The 27847-nt window shown below is 33.2% G+C and overlaps 1 protein-coding gene across 1 annotated transcript in view; it reads right to left on the bottom strand.

The window, feature by feature from the left end:
• LOC123701400 (N-alpha-acetyltransferase 15, NatA auxiliary subunit) overlaps nt 1-27847 on the bottom strand; it is an 81800-nt gene that overhangs the window by 35564 nt on the left and 18389 nt on the right. The window lies entirely within an intron of this gene.

The following is a 27847-nucleotide window of genomic DNA, read 5'->3' as shown; positions in this document are numbered from 1 at the left end:
GTCTAGAGTAATCTATACTAACATTAAAAGCTGAAGAATTTGTTTATCTGAACGCGCTAATCTCAAGAATTAGTGTTCCATTTTCTATGTTAGATAGCCCATTTATCGAGGAAGGCTTTAGATAAAAAACCAATAGGAACGGATCAATGCGGCTAAAACCGCGGGGCACAGCTAGTAATACTATAATGGCACATGATGGGAAAATATTTGAAAGCCGAATTGCTACAACAAAAATGCGGAAATAATTTACTTACCACATTTGTATGCTTAATTTAGCGCGTTTTATATGTGTATCTAATAGCTTACCTGAAACAAACAAAGCTTTTGTTAAGAAATATATCTGTATGAAATAAACGCACATTAATGTGATGATTATTCGATAAGATCCTACTAATATTATAAATGCGAAAGTTTGTATGGATGTATGTTACTCTTTCACATAAAAACTACTGAACCGATTACAATGAAATTTAGCACACATATAGAGGGTAACTTGGATTAACACATAGGATAGGTTTTATCTCGGAAATCCCACGGGAACGGGAACTATGCGGGTTTTCCTTTGCAAACGCGGGCGAAGCCGCGGGCGGAAATCTAGTGTAAGATAAGTAAAAGTTATTTTATACATTAATAGTATGACAGTTTAACAAAGGCTCTAACATAATATTTCATAAGTACGATATAAATGTCGAGTTAAGACGAGCTTTTTATTTTCAATCGCTTTGAAATTATTAATACAAGCCACTTTTTCAAAATATCCTCATATCGATCAAACAAAAACTGCAATCTAAAAACATTCTACTCTACATATAAAAACTGTGCACACATGCTCCCATTTCAGCTGCTATCTAAAACGAACACTAGGCTTGAAGCTATAAAAATGCGCCTATAAAAACTCCAAACATTTTATTACAAAACGAATTAATTAACAGCACATACATTGTTAGCATTACATCAATAACATCTCCAACTAGAGTGCAATATCAAAAGCAAACGAAACGAGACCGCGTTGCGTCCAGAACCCCATTGTTGGACCGTATCTCAATTATATTCATATTAATTAAAGCCGTCCTTAATTACATATGAAGAAAGATGATATTAATAAATCGTTGTGCCGCCAGTTGAACAATAATAAATCGTTCATATTGTTGCAATTTATTGTTCAAATGAACTGAACTGAAGTTGTACAAATAACAAAATAGGAATAAAAAAGAAACGTATTATTAGAGGCAACAAGCAAGCAACTTCAGAATCGCCAAATGGAAGAGGTTTTCCGTAGAAAGGATACCACTATGGTATCAACTGGAAATATGGAAGTTTTTAAATTTGACCAAGATAATTCTCTTCGTAAATAAGTACCTAATTATGTTTCATTCATCATCGTATGTTATACGCACATTACAATAGAAACTGAAAGTCCGAAACAATCGGTGGTAGGTACATTTTATTTAGGTACAACTGTGGGTACAATAATAAACAACGATAATATATCAATACTTTCTGCATTCAAACAAACAACATAATATACAAAGACAAATGAACCTTCATAATGTAAGTGACGAGCAAAAAACAATGCACTTTCACACGTCACCCGCTATGGAAAGCGAAGGTGGCACGAGGCGGCATAAAAAGCAACATACAACGACATAACGCAATGCCAATTGGAAATTTAACTTTTGGCAAGTTTCACTCAATTTCGAAAATGTCTACGTGTCATATAATTTAATGTATAATTGTTATGTATGGCTGTGCTTTCTCGAAGTGTAATAAGTAAGTTTCACGTACTTTCCTGTTGGTTTTGACGTCCGCGGTCGACGAGCGGATGCTATGAATTGACTATGATCAGTGTTCCCGTGACACTTTTTATCAGATTTAACTAGTTATTTACAAAGTACTTATCAGTGAAGCCTAGTTAATAAATTGTAAGAATTCTCTCTAATTTACAAGCTGATTAAATTAAGCAAAGCTTTTGTGTTAGACTTATATTCATACATACATTTGAGAAATATTTTGATGCTAATAAATAATATATTAATGGTTACTTATAATTTTAACTCAGCTCATATGAAGTGCATACTAACTGCAACAAAGAATAGATACATAAAAATAAGGTATAATTTGAAATCAAAAGAAAATAAGCGTAGAAAAATATCCTTACAAACATTGTTTACACAATTGACGCACCAACCATTGCTGACGTGCGCAACGAAGCAAAATTGCACTTTTCCGGGAATTATCTATCGTGATGCCCAGCAATAGCCATTTAAATGATCGGACCGATTACAGAAATGTATGTAAAAACATGTTGTTATTGCAGGAGAACAATTAGACGTCATTGCGAGCAACAATTACACATCTGTCCTACCTCAACTTACGTTGTTATTACCAATTATATGTGTTTTCAGCGAATGAATTCACTTAAACGGTGGTTCAATTCAATTGTTTACGACTAGGTCATGAGAGGTCTCAATTTGAGCTAAGGATTTGGTCGCAATGTCTTTATAGATTACATAGCATTATTTGTAGCACGATTAATTTTTTTAAAGTTACTTTTAATCATTATCTTCTCAACATAAGTAGCTTGAAATACAGCTTTACTTTCTTAAATAAGCTTTCCCTGTAGCTTTCATCGCAGGCATTTCAATTTGATACGCAATAGCTTTTCCCATTATAAATAACATATCAAACACAAAATGATAATATGAGAATGCAGATTTGAAAATCTCACATATGGTACTTATTATCGAAGGAATGTTTATGTATGAATAAACATTACTACAATATAAATACAATTTTCTCACATTGATATTAGTTCAGTACGTATTATAAAGTATCAGCAAGAAAAAACCAGTACCTTAGAAAAACCAACATAAAAAATCGAGTTTTACAAATACCCACATAAATCATAACTCGGATTTTTTTGTATTCAACCAAGGAGCAAGTCAACAACAACACTTCTCGGAAACACATTAGAAGTTGACAGATTATCCAATTTTCTACTCATAACATTATAAATATGGGAACCGAGTTAATGGACAACACATTAATTATCAACGCGTGAGTTTTAACTCGTATTTATATAACACATTCGACTCATTATTATGAACGATTCGTCCATTGTATAGTGGGATAATTGCGAACTCGTTACAATTTTATATAACGTATCGATCGAGGAGTAACATAGATGCTATTATTTGCATCATAACCGCTATTTTTATATTTGCTTTTAATGTTAGCATTTATCTTTAAAAGTATGCATTAAGCATACTTTTTGTGAACGATATACTAGTATAAAAGTTCCCCTAAATCAAGATAAAAATAAAGAACTAAACAAAGGTCCCCAACTACTTTTACTGCAATACGCAGCATAGCTACCCACCTTTAAACAACTTCAACACCCTATCAACGCCCTTGTATAAATGAATATACATTTGTAATACATAAAAACTGAACATGTTCTATTTACATTGCCACTGAACCGGTTAAACTGATACCGATCTAACAACAGTGTAAAAATTAGATCGCACATACATAAGTATCTACCGAGTGGGCGTACTTAATGCTATTATACTGTGTCATTATTATTTATTGGCTATGTAACACTCCCTTAATAAATTGATGCGTATTTCGTATAAAACCTTTTTGTTTGATCAGCAAAGTTGCGCACAAAAACTATATAATTGTCATTGCAATATCGAACAGGGGAAGTGTATATATAAGAACATAGTGGGACACTTTTTCGATACTATTTCACACCGATAATACCGATTTCTTGTTACATATTTTCAACAATTTGTATCGAAACATCGATATTAACAAGTTTCTTGTGATATCAGCTTCCAATCGTACAAAAACTAAATACTCCAATCAAAGTATGTTTAGAAACTTTAATAGTTGAATATTTAAGTACTAATTTAGGGTAATATATACCTTGCTATTTATGTAGGTATCAACTTTTCGTAATCCTGAAGTTAGAAAAACTCAAATAACTTTGGCACCTCTTAAATTCTACATCCAATACTTTTTAAGCAGCCAAACTACAAAAACCCTCCAATATTGCATAAATACTTCCTCTCCAACTCTGTTTAAACCGAACTACATAGTCCCCTGTATTTAAAGCAAAAATGCCAACTATTCAAACCGTGCATCTATTACCAATTAGCACTACACCTTTAAGTTCAAGCATATAAGAAGTGCCTTGTGATATGGACTTGACACATTCTTGCATAACTCGACATTACTCAATATTAACAACCGGTTTCTTTTGCACTTCATTGAAAATTAAAAATAGATATGTATTTTTATGTATTGACTTAGTGTTGTCTTAGATACAGTGTACTAAAAATCTTTACGTCATTACAATTTATTAAAAATAGCTGTTAAAAGCACTGTTGAATCGAAGTTACGTTGTAGTTCGCTGCTAACAAACATAACATAATATTATTATTTACTGTATCGTTATATTTTACACATTAAATATTATTATCTACTATAGGTATGTCATAATCCGAACAACTGAGGTATTTAGCGGATATTGCATTTAGCTAAATATTTCAATACCGCTGTAAGATGTAGCTATTTTTGACTCAAATGTCACTATATAATCTCAAGTCTGAAGAAACGACAGTATTTATGTATTTGCGATTACACCTCGCTATTCGGATGTTATCCATTCGATGCATCGACGTAACTACCGCTAATTTATGAAGTGTGAAGTGTGAAGTGAAGTTTATACTGAATTTGAATGTTACATATTTCCGAGTATACTGCAACTGAAAATTATAATGTCAATGATAAGTTACTCTCATGTTACTCTCCATGGAACATGTTTTGCTAAAAAGTTGTCATAACGCATAACATAGCATACAGCTTTATTAACGGATAAAGTCGCACAAAGGAATGCACACAGGCGACATCAAAATTACCTATCCTTGCCTTATCCTAAAAGGCTCTCAGCTGATCAGTAAATATGAATACCAAAAGAAATAAAGCTAGCTTTAGAATTGCCTTTACCAAAATGCTTTTATCAGTAACGTGTTGCGAGGTTTATCTCATCCTCATATACCATTAATCCTTCCAGAATATTCCATCTACAAACCACGACAAATATCACCATCAATACAACAAACCTACCGAACAATTACATCCGTGTCAATTCATATTAAATAATGGCATGAAACCGCGACGTTTATTTATAGAAACAAAACGGATACTTTTAGCGAGTCAAGGCCGGCACATAAATGCATCATGATCTCGATCTATAGCGTATATTGGCGGATATTGAGAATATACTATATAAAATTATAGTAGAAGGGACTCGGAACGCGGACGTGCATACTGCATAGCTCAAGCCGCGGCCGGTTTGGCGGGAAACTGACAATACCTATATTCACTTAATTATCCTTAAGAGGCCTCGCCTTTAAATTCGTTATTATTAGGTGCAGCGAGAACAAAGCGAACGGTGTATAGATATTAACCGTCTTATTAAAAAGCAACTGATTGCAAGATATTAAAGTCAAATTTGAAATCTAATTTAAATTTTATAATTACACTATCCAAGTGACAAGAATTATTAAAATATAATGCACATGAAATGTTTTTCATTAATTATAAACAAACTTTTGCACTGTAATTGCAAGACATAACGTAAATAATGTATTTGTACAATGTACGTGATTTAACTGGTACATGGTACTTGATTTAAAATCAATCCTGCCAAAGATAACCACAACAATTAAACAGTTTTTTCCCTCTCAATAAAGGTATACCTAAATATAGATATCATTAAAAACCAATATTTAATATTGACTGCACTAATGCACTTGCACGTAAGGACAACGTGGGGCACGTCCTCGCAAGGTCGTGAATATCCTCGATAGTAAAATTACCTACTCTAGTTATTTACTTTAAATGGTATTCCGATCAACAATAAATTAAAGAAGAATTAAGTCAATCAAGCAAACAGTGCATCTTTAATTGATTTATCTATTGATATAATAAAGTTTGATGGTAAACACCATTGGGTCGTCCAGGGCTCAGTCTTAGGTCCTATACTTCTTAAACAGTTAACATTTGATAAAACATCTTGCCAAATAGATACAGTATTATTACGTCATTAAAATAATAATTAGTATATACGAACTTTATTTTGTCTCACATATTATTCAATTAACAAACAAACAAACAGATGACCTATAAAACTGCGAAATAATAACATCGAGAAACAATAGGCACTTTATGATATTATGGTTAACAATTTGTAAACTATAAACAATGATATACCTATTATTCATACATAATAGAAAATTTAAAAAAAAGGATGTTTGTATGAATTATAAGAAAAGAATACACGTTTTAGGCGACATTTTTTTATATTTTCCATAAAGCTACGTTTTACTTTCTCATCTTTATTTTTGTAGAGATCTTCCACGTAAAATCTCTACGGAAATCGAAATATGGGAATTGTCTTATTTGAAGAATCATGCATTCTTCATCTTGATTTCGTATACACGTAACATTATAATTATTATGAATTACTAAGTCATTAATAATATGAATTAATACAGGTAACAGTCAGCGCTAAAACCTAGTCTATGAAACAATGAAACGTGTTTAAACGTTTGCAATAAATCAAATTGGTCAAGACAGAATCGTGTCTATATGTGATAGTAAACCTTAAACCACTCCTCAAACTAAATGTTAACTACGGGACAAAGAATTGATATTAAACCTCAGATATAGATTTTTCCCATTAAAATTTTATTTTGCAAGTAATGCTGAATATCCAGTTAATTCGTAATCACTATTCATCATGAGACAATTTATTTATTTTATGTTTTGACACGTAGCTCATAAATGCACAAAATTCCTTATAACAAAAAATTTGATTCAATCAGGATATATTATATCAGTCTAAGGTAAGTATTTTTGTACTATTTTCTTCATAAACCAGACCAATATTTCAAAAGACCCGACATCAAAATACCATACAAAAACTCAGGTCAATTTTTTCCTAACAATTTATATTTTATACACAATTTTTTTTTTGTTTTTTTTTTTTAATCTTCATATAGGTAAACCACTAAAACGCCCACAAGACAACTATTTCAACCTTGCGTGTACTTCAAAGCCTCTCGCATGCCAATTAGGGCAACGATCACAATAACAAAAAGATGACTATCGTAAAAATTTAATCACATCTCATAAATAGTTAATATTTTTTTATTTATATTGTGATAAGTTGTTCTAGCCTTGATATATATTGTATTAACATAAAATATAATTGTAATAAAAAAATAAATTTTAATAAGACAAATTTGTCTGGTCTGGTCTTTACCTCCATATAGAAACCGAAACCATTGCAGTATTTTATTAGCTTTATCGTTACCATCATTTATTATAATATTTAATTAAATGTGCGAACGATTTTAATTCCAAAAAAGTTTATAAAACTGTACCTACCTGTTATAATCCCAATGTTAAGCTATTAAATTTAATCTTTAAGAAAAAGAGAAGAAAGAAACGTCTTAACATTAAGCAATAAAAAGTCATATAATTTTTCCTTTCATTAAAACCAAATATACAGTCAACACCGCGCACACCAGCTAGTTCACAAAGGTCACTGACAACAGTTAGTCAATGATAGTAGATGATTCATTGACTTCGCGATAATTTCATTATAAGACGAATTGCCTCAATGTTGTTACAGTGGCCACCACTCACCAGTCATGTTTATTTCGATACAAATAATAATCGTCCCTTTGGCAAATGAATGAAAATTTCCGAGAAAATATCGTTAAATTGAGATGTTTGTCGCGACGGCTCATCTGAGTAATAAGCGATGAAATTATTTATAAACGGATTACAAACGCCACAGTTCCATTTATATTTTACTACAAGTTCAGATACTATTTCCAAAGAAGTGACGCCACAACCAGATTGAATTGTTAATACATAATATGTATATATATTATATAATACATAATAGCTGCGATTCCTATAATATGTATTACATAATAACATATTATAGGAATCGCAGCTGTTGAAACGAAAAAAAGCTTGGAATGAGGTAGATAAGTAGATACATAATGCAATACAATCATTTCAAAAATATTATTGAATTCGTTATTAAGGTTAAGCTAAGCTAAGCGGGTTTAGTTATATTAAATTAAATTTCATTTAATTAAATTGAAAAATGAACTCCAAAAATATAATTATTCCAATATAAATTATAATTCCATATAAATTAATCACTGTCGATAAAACATCATAAAAGAACAAAATAACATTAGCAACGGATACTCTTAGGGCGGCCGTACACGGACCGCTTCAAGCAGTTGAGACCGACCGCTTGAAGCCGCGACCGCACGGTGAACTATGAACATTTATTCACCGCCATACACATGACCGCTCGAGCTGAGGCGACCGCTTCAAGCCGTCAACTGCATGATGAAATTTCGTCGTGCCGTCGACTGCTCGCGAGCGGTCGTGAGGCATACACTGACTGCTCGAGCCGTTGACTGCGCTAGAGCCGTCGACGGCTCCCTCCCCCCCTGAAAATCAATGACGCGACTAGTCAAAAAATCAACGGCTCGAGCGGTTGGTAGCGACGGCTCGAGCAGTCAACAACCGACGGCTCGAGCCGTCAACGACCGACCGCTCGAGCCGTCCGTGTACGGCGCTCAGCCGTTAACTGCTCGAGCGGTCCGTGTACGGCCGCCCTTAGTCTTTAATAACCACTGTTAATACATGTATGAGGAAAATCTTCCGCAAAATTAACATACCAAAGGTTTTTCAAAACCGATTATAACAATAGTCTTTTTGTTATTATAATATCTCGTTTTACTTGAGTTTCCTTATAAAACCTCTATATGAGATTCATCATCATCATCATCATCATCAGCCCATATACGTTCCCACTGCTGGGACACGGGCCTCCTATGAGGGTACAGGCCATAATCCACCACGCTGGCCAAGTGCGGGTTGGCGGATGACACATGTCGTCGAACTTTTTAATTCTTCGACATGTCGGTTTCCTCACGATGTTTTCCTTCACCGTTCGAGCAGTGGTGATGTTACAACATGCGCAGATAAATTGAAAAATCAATTTATTTCCTGCGCGCTCGCCTGGTCTCGAACCACGGACTTATCGATTCGAAGTCCGAGGTCTCACCACTGAGCCACCACTGCTCTCAGTGAGTAAATATATGAGATAAATACGTTTAATTGTTGTTATAAATTATATAGGAATTCCTTATACGTAAAATGCGACTGTAAATGATTTAATTTACGTACATAAATCATAAAAAAACGCTAAGTACCTATATGTGGATTTTCCAAATTTGTCGACGTGTTATTATAAAAATAAGTCAAAGAGAACTTGTAATAATGCCTTACGTCGTTAACATCGTCGCTCGCAAGTTCTATTTCCCATTTATCGTCGCCGACGTATTTCTTCAGTTTTATTTCTCAAAGCAGCGCAAAGCACACAGATAGCGATAGCCTACATCGCCTTATATGTCCTCATCACGAAAGACATCCATTTGCATGCTACACTTGGCACCGAAATATGTAATTACAAAGGAACGAGCCAACTCGCTCCTCTCCAGTCTCGACCCAGCGCGCGCATGTCACGATTCCTAACATCACTTTACTGGGTCAACGACTCGCAGCAAAGCCTTGAAATGTTCAAAAAATCACACAACCGCATCTGACCCATTTCCACGTAAATTTACGATACACTAAACGATCTTGCAACATCGATCCGTGATCTCGATGAATGGACTAGTTTCGCGTCGTGCACTTTGAATATAAATTGAGCTTTTTACGAAAATTTCATGCAGCCTTAGCGTAGCGAGGCTGCGAGTTACACTGCTGTATCGAAATGTACAATCGATACAACTTTTATTTTTCTTTTAAATTGTTCAGCAACCTTCGTGACTCAAATGATTATTCCTATAAAAACCTTTAAAATGCTTATTAAAAGTTAATTAAATCAGTAAACATTAAAACTCTGATTAATGACGCGAATCGCAGTTCATTAAAAAGACGATAAAGCTCAGCGTTATTAATTGTTACACCTACCGAATTTAATGGTTAAATAAAATCAAGTTTATTTCTTTACTTTTGGCCAAAATATATTAGTCATCATTATGTATTATAATGAACGTATTCATCAACGTCGTGAATAAGTTGCGTATTTCAGCGACATTCATCGCAAATTATAACGACAAATTACGCGTGAACAAACTGTATGCGACGCCGATTTATTTTTATCTTGATTTACGTATTAACCTCATTCATAGAGGATTAATTTTAAATTCGGATTGTACAAGTATGAAATAATATATGTATATACAAAATACTTCTTAAATGATGATTGAGATTTGAGATGAACGGATGGGATAGATTTTTAACTGTAATTTTCTATTTACATAAAATTATCCAGAATACACATCTCGCAAAAATTAACATGACGTATGATATCCTCTTAAACATGATGCATTGTGGCCTAAAATAATATTATTTCCGAAAATAAGATTTATATTTGATAAAGCTTTACATTTTCAATTATTTTTTTGATTCAATTACACACATAGAAAATTTCAAAATTAAATAGTAACTGAAAGAAAATCTCATTTACCTACAAAATTAGTAGTATACTTATATAGGCAGTATATTTACTAGAACATGCTTTCTTGGCAAAAACACACTCAACATGTGCAACTTGTCAACTGTCTACCGGTATGTAAATATACGCAAGTAATCTGATTAAATTACTCATTACAAATATCTGCAACACTATTAATAAATAGTATTATAATAACAAAGCTGTATTATAATAATATTATGCAGATTATAAAAGATAATAATGCTATTTGTATCACTTCCTTGAAATGCTGGATGAAATAGCTGGCTATCGCAAAGTTCATCAGTTTAAATAGTTAAAAACAAAGAAGATAATAATTCAATTAGAAAGTACATATCAACACGTAAATGACAGTAGTTAACGTTAAATACCAAATTAACCTTATTTGTGTCTAGGACATAAAACTACGATAAAGCTAAGATAAGAAAACGAGCAAGACAGAAACAGACACTAACAGTTAACTACCACTAAAACTACCATATCAAAGATTTAAAAACAAAATATGCAACAATAATGTATTAGATATTAGATAAAACATTCAGTTACCATTTAACAGTGCAAAGTTAGTCAGAACACATAGTGTATAGAGTCAAGGATATCATACATAGTGAGTCATTTCATTTCACTTTGCAAAGGTTAGGCACCTACCTACGAATAATGGGCGGGATTGTTTTAAGAGCAGGTTGGCTTCTTAAATTTACGATTGCTATCAAATTAAAAACATAAAATTATACCCTTCCTAATTAACACTTACTAATAACTAAAATATAGGTACATACAGCACTCAGATGCATTAATTGAAAATATTTTAGGAAATCGGTAGCGTTAAATTTAAGATACCATTACGACATGTATGTTATCTCTACATTTAAAATTAAGTATCGCATTTTATAGCTGAGCCACAAAAATGCACAGTACAAGTGTGATTTGAAAAACAAACCGAAACTTGCTTGAGAACTTTTCTAATCAATGTTTAAACTAATTAGGTACATACTTTGTTTTTCCTTCCTTGGAACAAATTAGTCAAATGATACAAAAGTAAATAAGCCAACAAGTATTACAATCAAATACAATAAAATAAATAAAACCTTTATTTTGTTTTAAACATGGTATATGATGGATATGGTGATATAATAATCATTAAAATTTCCCAGTAAATAAAAGTTCAAACAAATACATTAATTACTATTCCCGCATACCACGAAACAATTTAATTAGATAACACTGCGACATCCATCACCGGGAGACCCAGAACAACAAGACGAGTTGTGTGACCCGGTATTACGTCAGCAGTTGCATCAAGTTAATTATTTACAAGTAATGACATAAAATCAATATACATTTCCTGATTTAATACCTCATACTACGAATCAGTACAATCTTCTGCTATAGGAAATTTTAATGGGTTGATTTTGTACAGCATTTCCCAAGAACAAATATTCTAACATTGCTTGTTTCTAATTACATATGCAATTATGCTTAATAGATTTACTTTAATATAAATCCTACGTACCGACTATCTAGTCTGCAATATAATCAGGTTAGAATGCCATTACATTGCAATAATTACAACTCACAACAATCAACAATGCTATAAAAATATATACTCATAATTTATGTCCGATCGCATATCAAGTTGGTAAAAAAATTACCGAAATTTTATAGTTTTCTCTCGTAACGTTACTCATATGTTGCTTTAACAATGATGATAAGCTGTTAAATTAAAATTAGATATGCTTGATCTATGATATTTGATCTTAGTGCTATTCAAAACTCTATTGGGAAAGGTCACGCTAGTACTGCGCGTTTATCGTAGGTGGATAATGATGAAATGTAACCTAGATTTTTACTTTAATGTTATATTCATATTAAGGCAGTAAATTTATCCGATCACACATTAATTTTGTTCTATCCTGTTCATTAATTGATAGTGACTACTGGTAGACATTATCCTTATAGGAAATGAAATGACATTTAACTAGTGAAGAACTGTTAAAAAACGTTTAAGAAGTATAATTAAAAACATAAAATACGTAATAGATGAAGTGTAATAAAAAAAACAGGTTGATCGCCTAGCTACACATAAAAATGCGACGTTAACATTGAAAACAAAAATATTACATAACCAAAGTTAATGTGTTTGCGAGATGGCTGACCGATGCGCGGGCGCATCCGGATAATGGTCAAGTTCATGGACCACAGTACTTGTATAGCTGGTATTGTTTATCTGTGCACTTTATCTTTACTCGTTCCTTTCTTGGTATCTATTATATTAGATTCATCTGCGAAATCATCAGTAATTCAAGATTATATGTATACTGTAAAGGTTAAACTAAAAAACATCAATATCTTTAACGAAGAGAAACAGCAGGAAGCAGTTTAAGGTCGGGCAATCGATGACATTTGTGTATGTTGATGTTATCTGTCACAAGATTGTAAATTACAGCGCAGCAACTAATTAAACTTTCACCGAATATTACAAAGTTCACTTCTTTAATATGAATCGTCAATAATTAACCTATTAACGTTAACAAAAGCTCGGAAAACTTTAGCAATATAAACGTCAGCCGTAAAACATATGCAAGTATGTGACCTCGCTACTTAATTTAATGCAATGCAAAACCATAAATCACATAAAACCCGAAGTTTAATTTCTTCGACAGATGTTCGAGTGGCATATGAGATAAATAATAAATGTCAAATCACGGAACTAGCTGTTTCGGAGCCTACATTCCACATTTTACGATAATAAATATATTTTTCTTTAACACAATTACGGTTGGAATACTTTTCTGTGACCTCGATGGCAGGACGTCAAAGATAAAGTTTAACATTAATCTTTAAAGGGAATTTATTTTCATAATCAATCCTGCCATAAATTTCTTGACATGTTAATTAATTTCGAAACAAGTTTTGGAGACAGAAATTATTAAATGTAAACAGAACTTAACTTGGACAGCAGGACACACTAACGATTGTTGTTCGAATTATTTACAAGAAATAATAGCTATTTATCAAATCCTTCTTTTATAAAAACTAACATGACTAACACCAACATCAACGTATTTTTCACTTTCATATTATGCAATGTCTTCCTAATCCTCCTGTGCAAAGTAGATCAAAGGACTCAAAATAGATGTTCTTTAATCTGATCTTCCAATTCCACACTCACTTCTTTCCTTACTTCTTCAACATCCCTATCTCCAAATCTAACATACACCATTGCAAACACCCTGACCTTGTCCACCCACAGCAGTTGCAAACCAACAATCGAGCATCCTGCCCCGCGGCGATCATCTCGAGATCTCGTGTCAAGTTCACGACCGCATCGCTCCGATGACCGCACCATCTATTGACCTAAACGCTTCGTGACCGACTTCGCTACGGCTATCATTATTAATGTTGTTCCGCCGAACAAGTTGGTAAGAGTAATGATTTGCATTTGTTTATCGAGTAATAAGTGTCATAATTATTGGTGTGTACCACATATTGTTCGCATAGTAATATAGGATATTAACAAACTACGATATCATCCGTCTTAATTTTACATTATTCTAGTGATACTATTATATTAGTTTTATTATGCAATTTTATTTAGATCGAACTACTTTAAATTTCAAAACATTCTCGAACGTCGTAAATATTTGCATAAATACTGCTACAACAGGATAAATAAAATTTAAGCCGGTTGAGAATTTACTAATACCATTTTATGTTACTATCGGGCCATAATACGAAATTCTTCAAAACACTAAATAACAAGATTCGTTAAATCTTCCACCATCCCGCCCACGCGACGGTGTGGAATAAGCTAACCAATATCCTTAAAATTCCTAAAAATAAAGAAAAACTGCATTTGACTTATATGGCGCGAAGCCTCAGTAACTCATACTGAAATGGCAAGACCACTTTATTTTTACTCCGCCTAACCAGAGCTCTCAAATATTCACAATGAACATGCAAGTAAAAAAAGCGCAGATGGAATTCCAACGCCATTGTTAAGATTAGAAACTACTCGAGCGAAACATTGTGAGGGTCACACGGCCGCACCTTTTGTCTAAATGCGATTAAATTTATTTTCTGCTGTCTGGTTATTCCCTAAGACCCAGACATGACCTCGCCATAAATTTGGAATGTTTTTAGAGCACAATATAAAATAACGATAATGGTATACAAAAAAAACTACAAACGGCATTTTTGTCACAATAGCGTAAATTGATATAAAATGATGTGAGAATTTAAATGATAATAGAAACGAGTTGACCAAATTAATATATAAGCCATTAAATTGATAATAATCGTCGGCGTGTTCTTAGTTCTCGATAATGTAAAACGCTTAAATCAGACAAACATATCTAATGACACCTTTGAGCTAAATAGACCATGTGAGTTTCTATAATTACATGTACTTCAAGGATTGCTTGGTGTCATTCGGTCTAACGAGCCAGCAGGTGATATTTGTATTAATCAGATCGACAATACAGGGTATATTTCTATGAGTCGATTTTTATGTTAATAGCAGGCCGTGCCATGAGATCACAATCTCTGACCGTGACTTATTTTATTAATAATTTGAACACATAACACCATTACGTGTATGTTTCCGTGCGATAACCGATTAAAATTCAATATGCTATACAATAGCTATTGACCTTTGCGTTATTAGCAACGTTCACATTATTCTGTGATAAGTCGGTCGAATGCGTTTATATCTAGTAACGGTATCGATAGATCGACTATCGATACATCGAGTGTATGTTGGTTGTCACGCTCGTCGCCAACAGGATTCACTTCAAGGAGAACCTCGTGATTAGCCTCAGAAACTCTGACAGGCTTGTGATGATCAATCATTAGGGTTCATGTGTTAAGTTATCGATCATGGCACTCGAGTGCGGTTATGCATGCCCTCAATACATTACCGTCCATTAAATATTTCAAAATTATTAACGTGCCTTATGTTTAGATATTCAAAATGGTTTATTGGGTCAATAACGTTAAAGCTCACATAAAAAGATAACATTTTTATTACATCTAAAATTTACATTAAATAAGTTGACATTTAATTAAATTATTCAAATAAATGACCATTACGTATACCACCCAACCTCATACCTTCACCTAGTTTCATAGTGCTACTAATTTTATTTCGCTCCTCTGGTACAATTACCTGCGTCAATTGATTTTACGATATATTCAAAACGGATAAACACTGTAATTTATATATCTCACGGTAATCTTGTTATTATGTCACTAACTCAATACTCACGATGTAGGAAATCCTGTGATGCTTATTGCTATCGTAAATAAAATGGCAATTCATCGTTTAATATTGGCTATTTTGGGTTTGCATAAAACTACTAAGAAGTAAATATGAAAATTATAATGAATCGCCCAAATGTGTGTATACTCAATTGGTCAACGTCATTGCATAAAGTTCTATAACTTTTTTGATCGTTCGCGTGAGGAAAGGACATTATAGAGCAGGCTCCAAGGAGATGTTCGTTTGCAAAAATAGCGGACCCAAATCCGACTTCTGATATATATTGTATAGATCCCAGACATCCTATAGACAGATGTTGCCAACCAGTTTTGTGGTCCCCTTCCCCGCACCCCGGTAATTAAATATGGCATACAAAGAAAAAATAAACATTTCCAAAACATGCCGTGTGGGATATCAAATGAAAGAACTTATTGAGTAGATCACGAATATATAGCATACTATATACATTTCTTACACTTTCTCTAAGATTTTTTAGAAAATTTACGAAAATGGTCCATTTTTGAGTTAACTTTAAACCACTATAGATTGAAAACTCATGAATATATTTTTTAAATTATTATTTTAAATAATTAACAATAGTCCATTGTTTACGATTCAATAGTTCGTACAGTGAAATAGTTCCATGGGGGAGTGGGGAGAGCATTCAAAGATGGCGAGTTTCGATATGGGGATCACAAATTACCGGGGTGCGGGCAGGGGGACCACAAAACTGGTTGGCAACATCTGTTTATAGGATGTCTGGGATCTATACAATATATATCAGAAGTCAGATTTAGATCCGCTATTTTTGCAAACGAAACTCCACTGAGAGTCCGGTCTATTATAAACATAAACGAAAGGAAAATCTACAATGTAAACTGAGCATATCTACAAACACATGTGTACACTATCACCAATATTATGATTATGGATTGGACAAACTAATGGCCAAAACCTGATCTCTGTAGTACAGATGATTCCAATGATTAATATAAACTAGCAAACGAAATTTATCATTTTCTAAGAACCATCAGAAATAGCAGCACAATCATCACAAGATACACTATCTCCGGAGACATTAATCGTAAAAATTAATTACGACTTTGGCACAGAGGAACATGTCTCATTCGTATGCCAAAATTTTGGAATAAAGGTGACACCATAATTTAGTACCTACGTGTACACCAATAGATTTAATTTCCTAAATAACGATGGAATAGAACTTAGAAGTGAGGTTACAAGTCTCATTATATAAAATATATTGGCCAGATGATGTATATTTCAACATAGCGATATGCGATTTTGAAATGTAGCCTGTAGCTGTAGGTACTCAAAGATTGCCTTCCCACCTTTTTGATAAAGTATATTCAACTTAATATTTATTAAGAATGTTCAAACAATAGTACATTACGTACTGGTTAAGACCATACATGATACAAGTGTGACAATACCTTTATATTACTAAAGCTACAGAGAACCTAGTCGTATTTCATTTTCCACGCTTCAAAGGATAACCGAAGATGATTGTTTCGTCTCGACCCACGTTTCTTAGAATAATGAACGACAAATTTGTCGGTAGCATGAGTGTCAATATATTTTAAAATGTTTGCATATTGAATAATTCATTAATCGACATCAGATAAGTGATATCAGACATGTGATCTTTTCCTAGTGCCTTTTCGTTTCTTTGTTTACATTCGACTACACCACCAAAGTTTTGTGTTTGGTTTAATATTGGGAAAAATACGCTGCGCACAATGACCATTAATGGACTCTAATTATACTTCTATAACAAACGTTTATTGCATAAACAACAATTACTTATTCAACGCAATGTTAAATGCAGCCATAACAACCATAATAACATCGTATCGTTCGTTGAAAACTTTTTTCGCGCGCTTTTCGTCCGCCATCTTGTGGGAACGCGCGGGAAAGTGGAAAGTCGCCATTGTCAGTGTCGAGGCCGAGTCTTTGCGCCGCTCTTACCATGAGAAAATAATATAGATTACGATTATTACTGTTCTGTACACTGATAATCTAAACTTTAATTCAATTCATTAGCTTTCCATTCCCTTGGAACAAGTTTTCAGGTTCACGCTGCGATTACACCAAACAATTATAAACTTTCTTATAACAAATTATAATTACATATTAATGATAATGATTTACGATTGATGTACAGTCAATAGTGTAATCAATGTACAATTTATATTTAATATCTAACATATCTATATCTATAACTAGCTGTGCGTTATAGTATCTTTTCATTTAAATTAAAAGATTTCGATTATACTATGCCTAATAAATTAAATTGAGAAATAAATACTCAACAAGAAATAAAAAATTGTTTTGTTTATGGATTAAAAGCAGCAGATTTAAAGTCATAAAAACCTCTCCAAGGCTTAATTACTAACATTACTTTAAAATAATTTTATAGATCTTAGAATTAAGAGCAATATAGACGTTAACAACGAAAAACCCAACGAAGTTGGAACATACCAAATTAATTCCTCAGTTATTCCTTTTAACATAATCATAATATATCATACGCACGATTATAAATCATTAGTAGATAAGCAAAACATAACCCCAATGAACTATGAGAATTTCACTATATTACGATGTCTTTCAACTCAAACTGTTGATTATCTCGGAAACTTGTGAAAAAGTGAATTTCCTTCAACACACACACATACACATACTCTATACAGTAACGTTATACACACCACTACATGTGTGTAATATTGAAAGTAAATCTGATGAGATGTCAGCAGGTAATTGGATTTCCTTAGCGGGTTTAGAATCTATTACGTGAAGGAAAAGATACTTAAATGAGATAATCGTGACTAATATAAGATGGCCTATCTAACTATTTAAAACTGAATAAATAATAAGGTGAATTTTGTTCCGAAATATACTAACAGTGGGACATCCTGTATAAATAGAAGGATATAGGTATGTCACTGAACTTTTCGTCGAAGACACATTATATGTTTTGAATTTTAGTGGCTGAATGAAATATGAATACGATTAATCATAGCAGAAAAGATTCCGTTATAGTTAAGGAAAAATATAAGAGTGTTTCATTTGAAAATAAATAACCGAATATGATAATATTATGCAAAACCTTGCAAGACAAAACACACAACAATATGACAAATGCGACAACCCGGAAGGCGAGATTGTGACAAATTTTACTAGATCGTAACATTGCAAACAACCGCATATAATGGAAAATTCATACCGCCAAATCACATATTTACTTATGTTATTTGTTGGCGACAAATCGATGAATATTACTGCGTATATTCTTGACTAGCTGCTCCGCGCGGTTTCACCCCCGTGGCTCCACTCCTGTTGCCCGTAGCGTGATGAAATATAGCCTATAACCTACCTCTATAAATGGGCTATCTAACACTGAAAGAATTTTTCAAATCGGACCAGTAGTTCCCGAGATTAGTGCGTTCAAACAAACAAACAAACTCTTCAGCTTTATAATATTAGTATAGATAAATAAAATCTTAAATAAATATAAAAAAGCTACAAAACTAAACTACTTATCTAAAATGAATGGCACTTTAAATAAATTTCTAACCACAAACAGATAAAGTTCACGCAAATAATAAAATAGCACTCAATATCACAGAAACATAGAAAAAAAAATATGTCGCCTATAACCCACTGGCGTCTCAGTGACGGCTCGTAGAATAACAGAACAACATAACTATATTATTAGTTATGCTAATGTTACAAGCCAAGTAGACCGTGTTATGTTTATATTTGTTATACCATTAATCACCAAGCGAATACCTCACTTTACCAAATTGGTAACAGTGTCCGACGATTCCGTTTATGCCTAAATATTTGGCGCCAACGATAACCTGCATGTAACACTATGCCTTGCTACATTAAAATAAAGTTGCTATTCCTCTGTGTGGTATTCGTGAGGTCAATAATGGAGGAGAGGTCAGATGAAAGGATAATGTGCCATCACTTAACAGCAGAAAGGACGTTAATCGCTTGTTTAGTGCCGGCTTTTCGGCCGGGTTTCCCGCCGCGCCGCCGAAGCATACGATCGGCACTCGAGGAATGCGGAGACAACATAAAAACACAAAAATCCGACATATTTTAGCAGCCATAATATTAATTAGCACGACACCGCGTCGGCGCCTGTAAATTAAAAGCCTTTATCTAACTTTATTTTAATGTTAGCAAAAAAATAATACGAAATTGGAATTTATTGTAATTCACAGAAATTTATGGACGGAAATATCCAATGCTTAGGCAAATTAATGAATATAATTAAAACTTTTTAATTATTACAAAAAGCGCGCTATTCGCGCCATTCTGGTCATTAACGTCTCTTGCGCTTATCCAAAAAAAAATTGAAAAAACAACCAAGTACATTAAAGGTAAAAATAACACTCACCGAATAATCGTAACTCTCTCTCTCTCTCAACTAATCAAAAACTAATTTAGTCTGAATAGAGACCAAAGATATTTTTTCACTTTAGAATCATATTGAAATTAGCCTAAGAGCTAAGTTCCTTGATACTCATATTATTTGTATCTCGCTAAACACCTGTTCGTATCACAGACCACTCTAAGATCAAGACCTTTACTATCATTTGACACCAGGCCACAGGTGAAGGTCACTGTATTAATAGTTCATTTTGCTCACGAATTAATTAATATTAATATGATACAAACATTATATTTTTATAACATTAGAATACGTATATAAATTATCTCTTTTGGAACATTAATTAAGACGTCTATTAAGATAGATAATGCTCTTTTAATATGCAATTTTTTGTTGTTGCAATAGTTAAGAAAAATATCTATTTGAGATGTTATTTGTTGAATGCTTAAATTGTTGAAATATTAAATAATAATAAAAACATTTCAACTGGTTAACTTATATATTAAATGATTCAATACTTTCCGCTTTCTTCCGATGAGCTAATAAAAATTAATTTGATATTAACGTTATGTCAGTTAGCGTACTTATTGTTATCATAATGAAAATAAACGTGGCCAAAAATGTTTAACAACATCACATACAATACTCAAGGGTGTATAAATTAATTTAAAAAATGTTTTCAATTTTCATACATTTTCCCTCCAAAAGATATTTATAACCTCAACGTTACCGATAAAACAACTCAATCCCGCCAACACATGTACACCAAGCCTTTAACGTCGAAACCAGCAATTAACTATAAACCAAACATCTCAATTAAGCCATTTGCTACAAAGCAAGCAATCGAGACTTGTGGAAACTCTCGATATCCGCCAATTAATATTACGACGGGCGGCGTCGCAGGACGGACGCTCCCTTTCCCTCGACTTGTGAGTTATTGATTCGCGATACGATCAGGCTTTCTAGGCATCCGTTGCAAAAAACATAGTGGACATTTATTGGTGTGAATGTACTTTAGGATATCTATAATATCCTTTTTCCCTTTTATATAATATAGCTACTGGCTATAGCGCGATAAACACATAGCAGACATCAAGCTTAGTCCTATTACTTTTGTTAAATATCCTATGCCGTTCAGGAATAATATAGCATTCTGCTGATGAACTAATTTTTCAAATCGATGGGTTTATGCGATTCAAAAATTACAAAATAATTATCCAGAGCCCAAACGAAACATTTCAACACATACAGAACTAAGTATACCAAACAGATATACCTATACTATAACATGTATTGAAGATGTACATGCAGCTTTAAAACGTGTAACTATAAATACTCTAAGCGTGTAATACGTATGTAATAAACTACAGGTTTTCAATATAACTAATACAGTGATTTTACTGTTTTACGATATATCCAGAACTTTCTCCATCTCTGAGGAAACCTGCATCCGACACGTAACATTTCAATATCGTACACATGGAGCATCTAAATGAGCGATCGAAGATCGAAGATAGGAATATTGCATATGACACCAGGTGGTACAAAACTAACTTACATAATATAAAGTCCAATGTGTCTCAAAAAGATAAAATCATGTTTAACTATAAACAAGAGAAAAGTCTCATGTTTGAACGTATCAGTTGAATTTTTTTAAGCTCTTTGTAGTCCATAATACAACCTAAAAAAACTGTCAATTTGGTAAATACAGAAACACTACCGAACACTAACTACCGATTAGGTAAATAAATAAACTTCCCAAGTTCCAAGCCTTAAGAGTAAATATAGCTATTTAAAATTCCTCTTATCTCGTTGTTATCTCACAAAGAATTTTCGCCATTCTCATAGCCTCCGTGCAAACAATTATTGCATACAATTACATGCATATGCATGAGTACGAGCCTCACCGTTGCAGATAACCGTCGTACATACAAATATACGTCTAAACTTTTCCGCTGTGAATGAACTGTCTGTATTCATAGCACTTGCCGATGTGAAAATAAAATTTATTTCATTCGGTTTTCGAGTGCCAATAGATTTCGAAATTTATTTTAAAAAAAATTCTAGGAATTGACTACGGCAATGTTTTAAAGGAAATAGTAGCAACTAGCAAGCAATTCTAAAGCTGCCGCTAGTTTCAGTAATTGAAAACATGATAAGTAATTTACATAATTACAAAATGATTACATCAAGGAGACAGAAAGATATTTCCCTACATAATGTTAATCCAACATCGGCTGTAGTAAAAAGTTACTTATGGTCATTTTCCCACGATATACGACATACGACATCGCAGTTATTTTTAAAACTACATATATGTTTATCACATAACATTTCCAGTAGCAGAAACCACACCTTAAAATAGTTATGTCAGTCAAGGTCAATTATTCCACGACATATGTGCCAAAGTTATGAAGAAAAATAGTCTTAATGAAAACCTCCTCCTTTTTTTTAAGACGGTTACAAAGGAAGGTCGTCGCACCTTACCGTCGATGCTAAATTCTGTTCATCGGCGAAATGCTAACGGGCGGGATGTACGCGGACGCGCTACCGACATTATTACAGTTACAGACGAAATCGTTAATGCTAATGTCCATATTTGTGCGTGGAATTTTTGTGATGATCCACTTTTGGCCACTTCTAGATCTTTCACCGGTTTGAGTTTACGAGTCGGCACTGTATGAACTATTGGAAAATTTAATCAAAGAAGGCACTGATTTAACACATTATTCAATATTCAAGGAGCTATAAAAGCACTGGATGATCCTGACTTACATTTTGAATGTCAAACCAGAAAAAAGGCACATCAACAACATTTTTTTCTAATATATCATGATTTATATTTAATATTATAAGATGTAATAAATGTGTTTTCCCTGAGTTTTTGTAACACGGCAAAACAGCATAACTACAACGCCATTTTAAATACAAAAAAGGTACTAGAAAACGTTAAACATCATCCATAGGTACTCAAAAATCGCTATAAAAACCACACTGTATCATATATGGTATATAATTATGATAGCGGATGTGAGGATGAAAAATTCAACAATATTTATATTAATAGAATTCAATTTTTAAAAAGATAATAATATCTTATGCAATAACAAGGTTTCTTGTAATACATGTATGGTATTCATACGGATATAAATATCAATTTTATCAATTTTTTTTTTAATTTTAACCCTGGTATTAAAGATAAATATACTTAAAAAACTTGAACCACATTTTAATTAAAATTTTATATACACGTTTGAGTGATAATAAGTTTGCATAATCAGTAAGCGAGCATGTTAAAAATCACAGTGGAGGTGCTAAAATTTAAACTAATTAGAACAAGGTTCAAATTACGACAGCGTATGAGAAATTGTAAATGGACAAACTAACAATAGAATTTATTATTATTATATACATTAAACTACAGCTTTGTTTTAAACTAGAGGAAACCGGATGATAAAATAAACGTTGATGGAGATATTACAAGATTTGTTGACAACACAGAACAGAAGCAGAGAAATTAAGATAAATATAGAAAATTTACACATGAGAAATAAATTAATCTGAAAATCAAAGCTGAAAATCTGGATTTAAATATCTATTGTGGGGTAGCCTTGAGGTCTGGAACGTTTGAGTTTGGTTAACAGCAGCAACTACTACTAAATAATTATAGATTAGTTTTGATAACTCAAAGTTAGACAGGATGTGCTTAAATAACACTTGTAAATGAATACCATTCTAGTTTGACGCACGTTAGGAATGTACGATAGAAATGCAGTCTGTTCAATAGCACTTTTTCAAAGCGACTGCCAATGACAAACCGTGAATTCCATACGATCTCAGCCAATGTTTTGTTGTTACTTTTGCTGTTATAACTAAAAGGTACTTTACCTTTTAAGTTCGATTTGAGTCATTAGGAGCCTTGTAAATGATCTGACTAATGTAACTAGTGTTTTAAACACAGAAAAACAGCGCGTACCAAATAGGATGAAGTTCTTACACGAGTTTTTACTAAACCTCAAATAAACACTATGATAATCAGAAGTGAATAATAAACATCTCAATCATCATATCATTAAAGACGTCGATACGAAAGAATGTTAAGAATCTGAATAATCCGAGATATAATTCGAAAAACAAGTCCAATTTAGAATCAATTCTAAATATCGACGTAAATCTTCATTACGTCACGGAATAATTTCCATCGGTGTCGCCATCGAACGGATCTCAACGGGCGTCGGATGATAAACAATAACAAATTATTTAAAAGTCGGAATAATAATGTACCAAAACAAGCGGTTGGCGCCAGAGCAACACATTAACGTCTAAAAGCAGATTCGTTAATAAGAATTCATCATTAGAATTGGAAATTATGTTGGACCTCATGTAGAACCAAATAAGGTTTTTAGAATCTTCGAGAAATTTAAATATACAACATCATTCATGTATTAATTTTAGCCTATTTTGATGGACAGGATTATTTCGTACTCGTTTAGTACGGATATAATTTGAAAACAATATGAAAGCATTGAGAATGCAGTTACAGTGTTTCAAATGTAAGAGCTCTAATTAATACCTAGTTATAAATTTTAATATTAGACTTGCTGAACTCACAGACGTCCTGTGGGCTATGAACCGTCTAATTTTATTTTAGTATCCGCAACATTATTAATTTTCATTTCTTACTCATAAGATTATGAGAATTTATTCCTATACTCCAGTCAGTCAAGACAATCAATTCACAATAATTCCAAAAGTTTTCAAACTTCGGTCAAGTGAATGGTACATTGGGACGACAATAAATCTCATTTTGCAACCTTGTCCGCAGTCCGGAACTGCAAATAATTTTTTTTTTTGCTGTATGGTCGTGAAAAAAATTCCAAAAGTTCTGCAAACTTAAGGAAGTTTTCGATACAATATTTCATATCACGTATTAAATTTGCAACCACTTTGTACTATCCACTTGACCGAAGTTTGAAAACTTTTGGAATTATTGTTAAATTTTTGATTTCGGATGTCGATTCTGACTGATGTACTAACAGAAACATAGCGAATACGGTCCAGCTGTTCACGTGTGATGTCGTGACCAAAGGAATCATGGATTCATTTTTTTATAGACACTATCTGATCTTGGCTTGACAGATATTATATGTGACAGAAACAGGATTTTATTATCATAATAAAATGTGGCACAGATATTATCACAATTTTGACTGTGGTCGGACAACTTCGACATGCCTCGTAAATATAATAATTGATCACGATAAAATAATTAAACAAAGGAAACAATCCGCAATTTTTTATGCTTTATTGTTGTGATACTTATTAAATATATAAACAAAAAATCTATTTTTATTTACTGAGCCAATATAGAGCCATTTAAGACTACAGTCCTGTCCTTAATCAAATATTTCATTTTTGCATTTCATTATTACATTCTGTTACACTGTTTGTGGCGTGTACAAAGTCAATGAACTATTCACATTTCCTGATCTTGTTTCTCTCAAAACGACTCAAATTATATAAGTCCCATTTATAGTAAGTTCACCATCTAACATTGAACTCAAACATCTCAAAAACCCAATGAATTCGTGTCAATAAACATATAAGGACAAAACGCATCGAATCGAAATTGATTACATAATTTAATTCAGCAGACGCCGGCCGGTGTCGCGACTCGTCCGGCGCCTGCGCACGGCTACCCGGATCCGAAACCTGGGTTACCAGATCATTATCATTAAAATATATTTCGTCCTGTATTTTTGCCGTTTTTAAACATTTTATTCCCGGCTCTTGTTTCTCAGAAGAAATCAGGGGTGTGAGCTAAACTACTTTAACAAGCATCTCTTCATTTCCTATTATCAACAATACGTTACAGTGTAATACTGTTATATAAGTAAACACCATAACTTGGTCAATATCTTGATTGTTTACCGATATATTTTGCGCAACACATTGTGTAACTTTTCCTCATTCCGCTGAGGAAAAAATAGTTTTTAAGCCGTTTCTTATATTTTAGTTACCTATTTTATGTTAATTATTCATCAATTTTGCGTATCATCAAATCATCATCCTATCCTATCATTTACGAATTGAATTTAAAATATATTCTATTTGTAAACGAAAAGAAAACAGTTTAAGCTGTTTAACACAACCTTCCTAATTTTAACTACCTACTACGTACTAACCATACAATTAATCACATACATATAAGATGAACAAAAAGCGGGGAAACACGGCGTAGGTCGCTCCAACGGTCGCAGAAGCGCCGAGGTGTCGCGGAATGCTGTACGACGCGACACCACCAAAAACACATATTATATACAACACGATTCCGAGAAATTATCGCGGCGCGTGTATGGTTAGGCCCTGGATGGTGTAAGGTCGAGGTCTTGCACTCTATGTATCACTCTATCGAACAGTTCTTTGAGGAATGTGTCCTTTATAACTTTTGTCGTACCTATTGCGTCATGAGTTGATCACAAAATGTTGAAGTCAAAACCATCTTTTTCATATTTTAAAGTTATGACTTCCTACGATATGTTTCATCATTAAATATAACGTTTAGATCGATATAAATTGTGCGAAGATGTTGTTATTATTTTAGCTACAAAAGATCAAATAAAAATCCTGGAAAATTCACTATAGACAACAGCCATTAATTCGGATGCTGACGAATAAATCAAATATTTTCAAACCCACGTAACGCACTTAATATATTTGTATTTGCAATATTTATACAGCAAAACGCGCGCTTACTACAAAGCTAAAAATAATCGAGTACCGATTCAAACAAACATTCAATTACGGCATCAGCGATATACGCAAATAATAAAGACAATTTTTACATCTGCAACCGGTAGGTAATATAATGAAAATTCATTAGCACCCCGGTCCAACGGGAGTAAATAGCGCAAGACAAATGCATAATGATATACGCCGGTCAAACAACACATACCTGTTAAGCGATTTCCATACAAATCAGAATCAAGCACCTACCTACTATAAACTTACAACGTTTTTATGTAATCATGTAGGCGAACAACACGTTCGTTCAAAATCCGAGTGGTAAACAACAAAAAACGCACTTATCATAGCGTGGCTATGGTGCGATAACCCCGTATCCATTAGGTGGGTTAATCCCGACAGCCGCATTCCGCGGCATTGTTACAAAAACAGATCCGGGTAGATGCAGATGATACGTCCACGGTCCACGCTTTACGTTTTCGTCCGATGGTAGTTATGCAAATGGAGGCTGCGCGACCTTTGGAGGACGACCGGTGTCGATGACATTACTTATCGAGCGATGCCGCTACGGCCGCTCCGAATGGTCCAACTCGATCGACTTGGGCCTATTTGCTAAACAATTTAGAGTACTGAAGAGTTTACGTTTGAGGAATGTGAACTTAGGCCATATAAAAAATGTTTTGTAATTTAAAAAAAAATAAAATAAACCTTTTTAGGTGAACTACTCCGATCAAATATTATTGAATCAATAAAATCTAAAATCACTGAAGTT

Source organism: Colias croceus, chromosome 21 (assembly GCF_905220415.1).
Source record: "Colias croceus chromosome 21, ilColCroc2.1".
Classification (NCBI taxonomy): domain Eukaryota; kingdom Metazoa; phylum Arthropoda; class Insecta; order Lepidoptera; family Pieridae; genus Colias; species Colias croceus.
The sequence above is the reverse complement of the archived record's forward strand: the minus strand, read 5'-3'. Positions and strand labels throughout refer to the sequence as shown.